The sequence below is a fragment of the Harpegnathos saltator genome, unplaced genomic scaffold, assembly GCF_003227715.2.
Source record: "Harpegnathos saltator strain DR-91 unplaced genomic scaffold, Hsal_v8.6 scaffold38, whole genome shotgun sequence".
Taxonomy (NCBI): domain Eukaryota; kingdom Metazoa; phylum Arthropoda; class Insecta; order Hymenoptera; family Formicidae; genus Harpegnathos; species Harpegnathos saltator.
In genome coordinates this window covers 478,721-492,352 of record NW_020230183.1, presented here as the reverse complement: position 1 = coordinate 492,352, position 13,632 = coordinate 478,721, and the positions used below count along the sequence as shown (strand labels likewise).

The 13,632-nt window shown below is 49.4% G+C and overlaps 1 pseudogene; it reads left to right on the top strand.

Moving 5' to 3' along the window:
- The first annotated feature begins 10,569 nt into the window (after nucleotides 1–10,569).
- Nucleotides 10,570–11,850, top strand: LOC112589019 (uncharacterized; annotated as a pseudogene).
- The last annotated feature ends 1,782 nt before the right edge of the window (nucleotides 11,851–13,632 follow it).

Sequence of the window (13,632 nt, the reverse complement as noted above, 5' to 3'; positions counted from 1 at the left end):
AGAGAGCAGAGAGAGAACAGAGAGAGAGAACAGAGAGAGAGAGAACAGAGAGAGAGAGAGAGAGAGACAGAGAGAGAGAGAGAGAGGAAAGAGAGAGAGAGAGAGAGAGAGAGGAAGGAGAGAGAGGCAGAGAGAGAGAGAGAAGAGAGAGAGAGAGAGAGAGAGAGAGAGAGAGAGAGAGAGCAGAGAGAGAGAGAGAGAGAGAGAGAGAGAGAGAGAGAGAGAGAGAGAGAGAGAGAGAGAGAGAGAGAGAGAGAGAGAGAGAGAGAGACAGAGAGAGAGAGAGAGAGACAGAGAGAGAGAGACAGAGAGAGAGAGAGACAGAGAGAGAGAGACAGAGAGAGAGAGCAGAGAGAGAAACAGAGAGAGAGAGCAGAGAGAGAGCAGAGAGAGAGAGAGAGAGACAGAGAGAGAGAGAGAGAGAGGCAGAGAGAGAGAGAGCAGAGAGAGAGCAGAGAGAGAGAGAGAGAGAGCAGAGAGAGAGAGAGAGAGAGAGAGAGAGAGAGAGAGAGAGAGAGAGAGAGAGAGAGAGAGAGGAGAGGAGAGAGAGAGGAGAGAGAGAGACAGAGAGAGAGAGAGAGAGAGACAGAGAGAGAGAGACAGAGAGAGAGAGAGACAGAGAGAGAGAGAGAGAACCCGCTCATGAAATCCAGCTCGAATATGGATATCTCTGGGGCGGAAATGATCCGGCTCTGGGCGTCTCAATCAACACCGGTCTTTGCGCTGATGTTGAGCATTATCGACGGCATCGCAACGAGTACTCCACTGCGTTGAGCGGAGAAACACGCGTCGAGTATTTCGGTGACCGATACAGTTTTTCGGCAAGAGTCATCACACACACACATACACACACAAAGGAAGTGTGATGAACTCTCATAAATTAAGCTGCATCCTCGTAATTATGCAAATATCCACTTGTGTAAAGTAACATACGAGATAACCATGACAAAAGATACGCGTTGCGCGTTCCATTTTCGTTGAATGCGGTGGCTGATGGTCGCGTTTATCAATTTCGTATCGCCGCTTCATAGGTATCATTATGTTTCAGCGGACCGTGAGTCCCGCGCGTAATTTTTTCCCATGCGTCGTGAGAGCAGCCTTTCTTGAGGACTATTGTTTTCGATCGGGAGAGAAAGAGAGGAGAGAGAGAAAGAGAGAGAGAGAGAGAGAGAGAGAGAGAGAGAGAGAGAGAGAGAGAAAGATAAAGAGATAGATCTATAGATCGTCTTTTACGCAACAGTAGGGCCAGGGTTAATGGACGACGCGAGCGCGGCGCAGTCTCTATCAAATCACGGTCGATCATGAGCATCGTTTGTCATCCGGTCGGGGAGTAACGCGCCGCTTAAAAATAAGAAGGAAAAAAGCCGACGAGGAAATCTCTTTGTTCCTTTATGTAACGGTATTAATGAAATGTATGCCGTTCACACTGACGACGTCAATTTATACGATCGCGCGCGCGCGTCTCTAATGATCCGTTTTTAATTTTGCGAATTGAAGATTCCGAGTACACACACACACACACACACACACACACACATACTCGCTCGGCAATTTGCCACGCTATATGAAAACGGCCGCCGTTAGTTTGATTCAAATTTTTCACGACGCTGTTCCTGTCGTTACTTTAAAACACACCGAGGTGTATCTGTCGAGCACCCGAAAAGCGTTTCGTCCATCGATTTAATTACGTCCTTCGCTTACCTTTAAAGTAAGTAACGTTCGAAATTGCGCCGCGTTCGTTTTCGTCGCGTGGCTTTGATTAATCGCACCGTCCGTGAGTGGACGGATTTTCCTGGATTCTCATCGGTCGCGGTCGCCCGACGGATTTCCATTCTTGCTCGGCTTTTTCCCGCCTTATATCTATTATCTCGCGTCACTTTAGCGGTCTCGGGACTCGTTCCCTTTCTCTTCACGCTCGACCTTCCACCGGAAAAAGGAAGGAAAAAAAGAGAGAAAAACGCGATCGACAGCGTACAAGCACTTTTACAGCAACGTTTTCTCCCCGCTGTTGCTTAATCACTGTAGAAGAGACGCTTCTTTGCGCTCATCGCGAAAATTACGTTATCAAATCGGGAAACATAATTTGACGCTGTGAGAAGAGAACGAGGCGAAAGCAAGAGAGTTATTGCTGCCGCAGTTTACGCAATTTTGTCTCGAGAGTCACGAGGAAAGATGTATGTTCACGTAACATAATACATGTGGAAAAATATAAACATCAAAGTTTCATATGCAATTAACAATAATCGACAATCGCTCACCGCTTGACACCGCGAGAAACAGCAAGTCGCGAAATCTCCCCGATGCGCTCCGCAGCCTCACGACGACGCGAGAATTCATTTGGTTTCCTCAGCGAGGAATTAAAAGATGCGACAACGTTATTACGCGCGCGCAGAGGCTCCAACGTCTACGATAGTCAAAGTCAGTGCTTCCGGCAGCCATTGTCTAAGGCTCTCCCGGATTACTTCCATCCCTTCGTTTTCACTCCTTTTTCGCTCTTATATCCATTATGTCGCTTGTCACTCTCGAGATCGGAAGGATCCGACTTTCTCTATCCGATTCTCTCGCGGATCTCCTTCGCCACCGCGCGCTCTCACGGACGACCGTCTAAGTGATTCCTCCCTTTCTTTCCATTCTGACGTTCGCCTCCTGCCGAATGGGTCTTACATCTGGACATCTGAGTGCTTGACTGCCTCCTACATATCATCCCCGTTGGAAAACTCCCGCCCTCTCCCCCGCCCCGCTCAGTCTCCGCCGCGGCCCCGCGCCGTCCGTTATGCCGGCGGTGCCAGTTCCTCGATATCTCATGCGCGGAGTCTCTTGGCAAGATGAAACAGTATTGATACAATGCCATTACCGAGCTGTGCCAAAACGTCCGGCTCATCTCGCGCCATGACGAAGGAGAATCGCGAGCGACCCTTAGCCGCGCGAGAGCTGGCAGCCTGTGTGCCGTCTCGGATGGAAAATCTTCGCTTCGGATTGCGTGTAGCGCGGAAGAATAAACGCACGTCTTCTCTCTCGCGTTGCTCCTGCTGCCGTTGCCGTTCCCCCTCTTCCGTCCCTTCCCCTGACTGACTACGGAGATTCTCTAATTTTCTGCGCCTTTTTACCGCGGAAAGTCGTTATAACGGATCGCGCGTGGTACGTCGAGGTGGTACGCGTCGTTTATTGAAAGTCGCCGCGTTGCACTTTGGCGGGCATTCCTGCGCACACGTGACGAGTGAATGCGCCAAGTTTGCGCTAAGCGTGTGCGCACGTCATCAACGCGCTCTGCTCGCGCGGAGATAAAAATTGACGTTTCTCACGCACCTTCTCGCTCAATTCTATCCGGCCAGACGGACGATTTCAAGCGTCCGCGCGTAACACGTGCGCGACCATCGCGGTGAAATCGCCGACGATCTTTAATGCCATGTCGAAGCGCAGCTACGAATTTCATTTCAGACGAATCTCCAGTCCAAGTCTAAAACGAATCCGAATTATTTTGACGAAGACGACGACGACGACGATGACGACGACGAAAACGACGACGACAAATACAACGACGAAGACGACGACGACGACGACGATGACGACGACGAAAACGACGACGACAAATACAACGACGAAGACGACGACGAAGACGATGACAAAGACGACGACGACGAAGACGACGACGAAGACGACGACGAAGACGACGACGAAGACGACGACGAAGATGACGACGAAGACGACGACGAAGACGACGACGAAGACGACGACGAAGATGACAACGAAGACGACAATGACGAAGACGACGATGAAGACGACAATGACGAAGACGACGATGAAGACGACGACGAAGACGACGATGAAGACGACGACGAAGACGACAAAGACGACGACGAAGACGACGACGACGACGAAGACGAAGACGACGACGAAGACGACGAAGACGACGACGAAGACGACGACGAAGACGAAGACGAAGACGACGACAAAGACGACGACGAAGACGACGAAGACGAAGACGAAGAAGACGAAGACGAAGACGAAGAAGACGAAGACGAAGACGAAGAAGACGAAGACGAAGACGAAGGCGACAATAAAGACGACGACGACAAAGACGCGTCTATTTCCGCGAGATATTTCCTCACGCTCTCTTCCTCTCGCGCGGAAAAGTAAATTCGGTCTGATGTTTCGATCGTGCGCGCGAATATTTGAGAAGCGCGGCGTGTCATCGATAAACGATGACTTTTCGCAACGGAGCACGCTCCACGCGCTGTGAAACAAGCGGCGACGGGCGCAGTGTGTTGATAAGGGCGGCTATTATCGCGCGACAAGAAGCATGGCGCGTAAGTAGCGGCGAATAGGGTGCAATGACGGAAGCCGCGATCTTGGGGAGCGGCCATCTATCACCCGGGGAAACTATGCGAGCTACCCTCCCGACACGTCACGCTCGTTCCGATCGTCCGTTAGAAAATGATAAATCTCCCGACGTCGACGCGGGGGATCATCGCGAGGCGTGGATCGCCAAACTCGAGCCGGCACACTCGCGGGCTTGCCAATAATCGAAGCGTGTTGCGAGGCGCGCGCTGTCATTTGTCACGCGCCGATCGTGAGGTAACTTCTACCGACAGCGACGCGGCGCGGAACCACGCGTCTACACTTTTCCTGGCCGCCCCGGCTTGGAAAAGTGGAGATAAAGACGACGGCGACGTTGCCGCAGTTGTCACTGTCGCTGTTAAATCGCACGATATGAGAAGTCTCGGTTTATTGGAGCGGCCAAGCAGCTGCTCTAACGCCATGTATCTCTCCTTTTCTTTCTTTCCCATTTCCCAAGGTGGATCGCGATCGTTCGATGAAGTCGCTCTCGGCGGAGATATGACCGGACTTGTTATTAAAAAACCGTGTCGGGCGTAACTCAGCGGGGAGAAGAATGTACTCTCCTGGTCGGAACAGCAACGTAAATGATATGAAAAATGCATTGATACTTGCATCGTTCGATTTTCTTACGACTAGCGCGCGTGCTTCTTTCGCGCGCGTGCGCGCATTTGTGCGGAAAAGTAACTTTCGTGTGGGCTTCTAAAAATTCGTGCGCGTCTAAAAACATGCATGCAATCAACGGGATATCGTCTCGCGATGGACGCCTCTAATTTGCGCGTTAACCCGCTCCCTATTTACACGCCGCTCCGTCGTCGCGCGTGAACCCTCCTCGGAGGTACACCCGCGGGAATAAATGAGGCGCAACACTCGCGAAACGGCCCCCGCCTGCCCTCGTCTTGAGGCTTTTCAATTTCGTCGTGAAAGTGCATTAGCAGAGCTCGCGCGCGCGCGCGTGAAAAATGCATCAGTGGCTGGGAAACGCGAGTGCGAACACGAGTGCGAGCGCACAGCGCGGCGTATCAATGAGAGGAGGAAAAAAAGCCCCCACAATTTCCCCCGGTATTTAATCCGGCGCAACAGTAATTACGCCGACGAGGCGCCGCCGCCGCCGCCGCCGCCGCCGCCACGGACGGACGAGCGAGCGAGCGAGCGGGTACACAAATAACGAAAAACATTAAGATAAATAACGTTCCGATCACGGCGGCGACACGCGACGTGATTGCGTGATAAATTACTTATAGCCGTCGATGTTTGCTCGCAATGGCAAATGAATCCAGCAGCGCCGGAGTTTCCCGGCGAAATAACAACGATTCAGTTATCCGGCTCCTGTTTATTATCTTTTCCCTCTGCCCCTCCCCTCTTTCTCTCTCTGTCTCTCTCTCTCTCTCTCTCTCCGTCTCGCCGAGAGTTTACTTCGTTTTCCGCGTCGTCCGCGTTCTTTAATAATGCATCGCGCGCTTCCCTTCGATGATTTCATAAAAATATCTCGGGAATATCATAACACGCATGCGCGCGCGGGCACAAAAACGTGCCGCGCACAAATTGTCTCGGGTAATCGCGAGTTTATTCGCTCGCGGCAATTCGATGACGATCGCGAGGACAATGACGTAGGGGACCAACGCGCGTGGATTACTCCACGATTGTTCCCGCAAAATTACTCCCTGGCGACGATCGGTCCTGCCGAAAGAGGCTCGATCCGCAAGTACATAATTTCTTTTTCTTTCACGTCCCGATGCAAGTAACCGTCGAGCGATCGACGTCACGACGGCGTGGCGCTTACCTCACGCCGCGGGAAAATCGACTCGAATTCTATCGGCGAATCCGTCATATAAGATCGATGCGTGCCGTATATTTCCTCCCGATACGTCTTTTAAGCGCGATCTCCGCGAAAGTCTCGGGCCATTGGCAACGTCGTCGATCGTGGCATACGTTCGCCGTAAACCCGGGCAATTTCCTCGTGCCGCGGTCACCCGGTATGCGCTCGATGTCCACTCTAATTACCCGTACCGAGAAAACATAATAATGCCACGGACCAGAGGATCGGCCTGGAAAAACTAGTACAAAGTATCCGTCGTGTCTCCTGGCAAGCGAGCGAGCGGGCGCGCGCACATCGTCCGGTGAGCTCTCACGTGCAGGAGCGGATTGCCTGAGAAATTGTCATCATCGTGTAAAATTCGTACGTATGTCAAAACAAAAAGGAGAGAAAGGGGATAGAAAAATAAAAGGGGAACAAAAAGAGGCAGAGGCAGAAAGAGAGAGAGAGAGAGAGAGAGGGGAAACAAGACAGCTTCAAACGATCACATATTTATGCTCAGAGACGTCGCCGTGTTTTTTGTCCAAATATCGCGAATTAATATGCACAAGAGTCGAAACGGACATCGAGCCCCGATGATGAATTCGACTCCTGAAACGTCCGTGGAAGCGCGCAAGGAACGACCGTTGTTCGATTTCGCGCCTGTTTCGCGATTTGCGAAACCTGAATCATCGTGTCGCGAAATATATCCTCGGTGTCCGATAAGGTCGGCGGCGAATTCAGTAAAAACGGCGCCGTTTCGATGGCGTTTCGATGTACGTACGAGGAAGAAAATCCCGCGAACGTCGTGGCTCACGTTTGCCCGAGTTTTACGGTCAATCCGCTCCTGCTCGTCAGTGGTGAATGAGTTTCTTCTGGTCCTCGTCTGACTAAATGTCGGCACACGGCAGGCTGCCATAGGCGTCGATGCGATGGTTGAGAGCTCACCTCCGCTACTTGCGCCCGGTAATGTTTGGTGGCAGTCTACCGGGTTACTTCAACGAGTAATTGCCCGTAATTGCGCGTCCCAAGGTGTAATGCACTTTGAGTTATTACATGTCGTGGCTGCTGCTGCTGCTGCTGCCGTCGCCGTCGCCGCCGTCGCCGCCGTCGCCGCCGCTGCTGCTGCTACTGCTGCTGCTGCTGTTGCTACTGCTGCTGCTGCTACTGCTGCGAGAGGTGATTGAACTATCGTAGCAAGCAACGAGCAGTTATAGCGAGCAGCAGTAACGAGCAAACGCGACAAATTGAGATCAAAACGCGAGATTACGACGCGCGCGGGCGATAATTCCCCCAGTAATTCGAGATCTTCCGGGGCCCTTTGAGCACGAAAATAATTGCATGCGCGCTCGTGGCGCACGAGAGGCGCGGTTGATCTTGTCTAAATTCTACGCGCGATGGCTTCCGGGAGAGACAGCGGGGTCCCTGAAGTGGCTTGAGAAAAATGGTCGAATCGCGTTTACTGCGACGTCGCGATATTCGAGTCGATTCAAGCCGCCGAGTATTGGACTTCAAGACAGCCGCGCGCGCGCGCGTCTCTTTCTTGCTCTCTGCGAAACGCGTTTTATTGTGTCGCGGTAATAATCAGCATCCGCCGATTAACATGTTGTACAACTGACGTACCCACCCACTTCACCGCACCGACCGACGTCCTGCTCGCCTCTATCGCGCGATTCGCGTTTTCACGCGTTCGCGCACGACGATAGAAAAGTTTTACCATCCGGCCTCATAATATGCCAACGAGGAAATAAAATAGCGACGTATACCGTAATGCAAACGTAATTAATATTGCCACGACATACGTGCAGCACACACATGTGCCATTGTAATTTCACTGATACACACGGAGAGTAATATATATAATATAGAAAGATATATATGGAATAATAACGGAGGTGATTGCCGTGCGCATTGAAACCGAAATTAATGGAAATTCGCGATGACGTTGTCCGACGAGTCAACGAAATTGCGCCCGTTCTCTCCTCACCCCTCTCTCTCTCTCTTTCTCCTATTTTTTTATATTAATTTCTTCATTTTATATATCAATGTTAATCATCTACTTTTCTTGCAAACTATATTTTTAATTTTCTTTTATTTTGTAATTTCTGCCTTCGCGCTTAAGGGGTCTTTGTCCCAGAGCGCTCAATAAATGACGCTTTTCTCTCTCTCTCTCTCTCTTTCTTTTCCGTTGCTGGAATTTTCGTAACGCAAACTGACGATTGGTAGGACTCGCTTCCGACAATCGCTTTGACGGATCGTCTCGCGCGATCTACGATGGCCGAAGGCTCTCGACGAAAGCGCGCGCGCGCGCATGCCTCCGTTTCGTCGACGAGACGAACATTTCGCGTTAATTTTTGCCGTGTTTTCGCGGCCCGATCAATCTTCACGATTTTGGCGTTTCGATAGTGGCGCGTCGTACCTACACCGTCCGTCCATAATTTTCCGTATGATGCAATAACGCACGGCGCGTTATTGTAATGGAGATCCCGACGGGACACAACGAAAATTCATGCCAATCTCGCATCGATGTTATTGAAATTACACCGCGTTGCTCCCCTTTCGCTTTCCTTCCATTTCCGTCCCTCCACCCTTCGTGAGAGATATCGCGCAACTCTCTTCCCCCGGTGAGAAGAATACTTTTCCCGGCCGGTAAACGGGCGCAACGGTAGAATGGAAATGCTAGAATCACGTTAGTGGAAATTTTACGGCACGCCTTCGAGGAAGAGAGTGTATATAACGTCGGGTGAATATTCATAAAGTCTTCGCTTACATTGTTTACCCGCCTCATTGTAATGGAAAGAATTCCGCGACGGTTGCCTAACCTTTTGCTCGCCGGACCGGAGTTTTCGTTCAATATTCATAATGACTTAATAAGGGACAACGCTTATTTTTTCGCCGGCGAGAGGAAATTATGTAATTTCTTTCGGAGGGAGCGCGGACGAGAGACGGATTTGTTTATGCAATTCCCGGCTGCCATTCTTGTTTGCACAACGGCTGTCGTTATGGACGATTAAATTTCTCTCCTCTCCCGTTTGGTGTTATTATTATTGTTATTATTCTTACGACTATACCGTTACCCTTTTATCAAATTGCACATTTCAATCGTGCAATTTCGACGGTAAATATTTAAATATTATTCATCCACTTATTTTCATTAGTGAAAATTTTGCGGATGATAATGTTCTCGCTAGAGATCACATCCTCGTGTGATTCTCATATTCTCATAATAATTTTAATCGTGGCGCAACAGCGACGCGACAACATTTTCTCCACGCGCACGTAAAACAACTGCGCGCGAGATAATGCAACGCACGCAGCGCACGTACGTAAAATCGTCGTTGTCCGTTTAGCGCGTCAATACACGAACGCAAAGTAGTTTTACAGTTGCTCCCACGTTAATTACCCTTCTTCGCGGAATATAGCTCACTGGGTTAAGCGATCGACCTGGAACGCGTGGCGGGCGACGGATTTATTCGACGCCACACATCGAAGCGTGTCGCATTATTTGCGAAAGAGAGAAGCCGTGCAATGCGACGCGAAACAAAACGTTTTCTCTCGAATTAATCAACTAGTCCTGAAATTATGTCGACCTTTTGCATTCGGAAGCCGTGAGAGAGAAAGAGAGAAAGAAAGAGAGCTGCACTCGATGTAACATTTCATTCCAACGACTCGGTCATGTCGAACCATACTCGACATGAATATTTCTGATATTTTATTGTACACACAGACGTTGTAATATACATTACAACAAAACCGAACGTTTCCTTGACTTTTTGGAATCGAAAATATTTTATTTCATCAGCGAGCGTTGCGTTGGAACGCGAAATTTCGTACCGAACGTAAAGAGCCAAGTAACAACATTGATTTCCAACGCGAAAAGCGACTGGAGGGAAGAAAATGAGAAGAAAATTAATTCCTCGATAATTGGTTAATTCCTTTGATAATTTGAAAAGAACGATCATGTTTTTTGTTACGTATAATACGCGAATGTGAAACGTCCGGATCCGTCGCATATGTGTGTGTATGTGTGCGGGCGTGCGTGTATGTGCGTGTGTGTGTGTGTGTGTGTGTGTGTGTGTGTGTGTGTGTGTGTGCGTGCGTGCGTGCGTGCGTGCGTGTGTGCGTGTGTGCGTGTGTGCGTGCGTGCGTGCGTGCGTGTGTGCGTGTGTGCGTGTGTGCGTGCGTGCGTGCGTGCGTGTGTGCGTGTGTGCGTGTGTGCGCGCGCGCGCGCGTGTGTGTGTGTGTGTGTGTGTGTGTGTGTGTGTGTGTGTGTGTGTGTGTGTGTGTGTGTGTGTGCACAGCAGCAGCAGCAGTAACAGCGTACGAATACACCGTAACGCGCGATATTTCAGCGAAGCCCGGGGGATATAATCCTTAGTGACAGTTAACGCCGATCGTAAGTTGTATGCGCACACGCGAGAAGATAGACCGCGTCTAACATGCAAATGACTGTCTTCTTCGAAACTGAACTAGGTGTTAATTCGGTATTCACGATGCGTAGACGGAGCTAGGCGAGACGTCCCGGTATGAAAGATCCCCGCTCGCGTTACGTTACAATTATCCTTATGAGTGTTGGTCGCCGTCTGCGTTCATTAAGAACGCAGTTACGGTATATATTCGAGCGGGTAGCGCTCTACGCGCGTCGAAGAGTTGCCTTCGCAAATTGAATTGCACCGCGTGCACGTAAAAATATGCGTACGCGCATCGTTCCCGCGTTATGAATTTTGTAATTTTATAAAATCACATGTAATTACACGGGAAAAACGAGACCCGGTGTGTCTCTCATTTATATTTAATTACTCGCCAAGATCGTTCGACTCGCCGGGACCGTTATTTCGTGCGCAATTATCCGTGCGCGCGCGCGCACGATAATTTTCGTCCTATCTCCCCGATAAATTTCCGTCCGTTAAAAAATTCCCTCTAAATCGCTCGGGAACAACGCAATTAAGGCCCGCTACTTTTACTTTTAAAACTGTATCTCTCTTTCTGGTCGCTCACAAACACTAAAAGCTTCGTATTGAAGCCGTGACCTGCGTTTATGGAAACACCGACGTCAATAATGTGACGTCTAACGTAATAAGAGTGCTTGAACTATTTGATGACTATAATATATCAGTTCATATAGGAGCTTACTCCCGCCTGACAAGTAGTAAAGAATACTCAAGAAAAAAGAAGGATCAGTTTTATGGATCAGACGGATTCGGCGACATCCTCAAGTAACCGGATCTCACAAAATTGCGATTTTCTCATGCCGCGTATGCTCTACATAAATATACGTCAGATAATAAAGGTAACATCAGCATAGTTTGCCTAGGTCCTCTGACAAACATCGTATTGGCCATAAATCTGTACAGAGATTTCAAGCAGAACATGAAAGATCTCTGTATAATGAGGGGAAGCTTAACTGGTCAAGGTGATATAAAACATATAACATTGAATTTTTACTCTGATCTGAGAGTGCGTCACTCGTGCTCGACAACGTCGTTAAACCTATATACTTGTTGCCATGGGAAACCTGCTTGAAGTCTCGTATATCATATGATTGGCGCGTAAACATACCGAGAAAAATAAATACACCTTTCATACAAATGTTGAACAAAGTCGAAGATATCTGTCAACTCAGCAGAAAGGGTCGAAAAATGGGAAGAGACTTGGATGCCCAATATTATGCAATGGGCGATGCAATTTTAGCTGGTATTGTTCTAAGACCATTTAACTGAGCTTTAACTGAGACGAAATCTGTCCATTGCGCGACCGTCGCGATTTCACCGATTGTTTATCTCGCCGTGTCGCTTTCATGGGTTACCGCTCGAGAGGACCGAGGACTCTTCTTCCCGGCTTTATCTCCCGTCCGGACGACGCTTACGGCTTCGTGAATAGTCACGGGACGTCCACGGGGTGGTCGTCGTCGTATAATTCCAAAGACCTTAAGGCTGACCTGAGTCAACAAGTCATGGCGCTCGCGCGGGGAATAGAGTGCGCCTGTACAGACACAGATTCAGCCGTGCTCAAGTATTTCGAGACCCCATCTGCGCTTTTCCTACGCGACGTCGTTATTATGCGCGCACCACTCGGCGTATTATATATATATGTATATATATATATGTGGGCGACGTATTCCGGTCAATTTATTTAGGGATGCTTCTTTGAGAAGACTGAGCGGGCCGGCAAAGCGAGACAATGGCGCAATGTACGAGCTCGGTGAAATATCGAAATATCCGTCTCGAAAAAATTTATAAAGGGCGAAATTGCATTGTTTCTTAATGAAGCAGAGGAGATTCCTGAATAACAACAGATTGCAGCGACAAAGTGGAGAAAATCCCGGAAACCCCAAATTTCTAGACAACAGGAGAGAAACGCGAATTCGAGTACCCTTTGATCTGTCGGAGAATCGTGTTATTGTTTCAGTGGTTCTGTTATAAAATGTACACACACACCACACACACACACACACACACACATATACACACAAGCGCACATACTCTAACGAATACTCTACTCTACGAGTATGAATTTTAATAGCTATTTTTTAATCGACTCTATACGTGCCTCGCGTATTCTTTTCCTGCTCGTAATTTACCTCGGAGAGGATGTAATTTACCTCCAAAAGGATTCGAGGTCCTTTTACTCCTGGTGTCTCGGCCAAGAGCGACGTATATGTATACCGCGATGTGTACATACGCGACAACGTATACGCGCGTCGTAACGTCGCCGACGCGATAGAGAATGCATTTAGCATCAGACAGAGAGAAAGAGAGAGAGAGAGAGAGAGAGAGAGAGAGAGAGGGGGGAAGGGGGTGGGGAGGGAGAGAATAAGATGACGAGAAAATGGACCAAAGTTGGAGCAAGTAGAGAATCAAAAAGACACGATCTGGTTCCTGCATAGAGATAAATAGATAGATGAAGAAGAGCGCTCGAGTGGCGCTTGGCGCTCGCAATGAACATTACGGCACGAGAGAGTTTGCGATTTTTGCGGACGAGACGTCTGGGCGGTCGCTTAATGAAGAAATAAAGAAGGTAGTTATGAAACGCGCGCGGCGGATTCTGGGCGGTCGCGATAGTTAAAAGGATCAGCAAGAACTCTATTAAGGCCGATTAGAAAAATGTTTAACTACTTCAGGAACGCTTAAAGCCGCCGTCTCGAACTTTCCCCACTTCGTGTCGCTCGGCTACGTTGATAATCCCGACATTAACATGTAATTAAGGCGGGCGAAAAAGAGGACTGGGAACGAGCAGGGAGGGGGGGAAACGGCACGGGGGCGGTCGTCGGAGGTGGCGAGGAGAGAAAGAAAGTTTAGCCCCGTCGGAACGGGTTCTCGATCGTCGATCGTTCGTTACGACCGCCGTAGTTCGAAACGGAAGGAAGTTTGGCCTCGCGAGTCCCATTTACCGGCCTGAAAATTATGGCCCGCCTCGACCGCGCGCAACGAGTGTGATGCCTCGCGTACGCCTCTCCTGGTTAATCCATCAATCCTGTTTTTACTATCGATCGTCGTAACTGG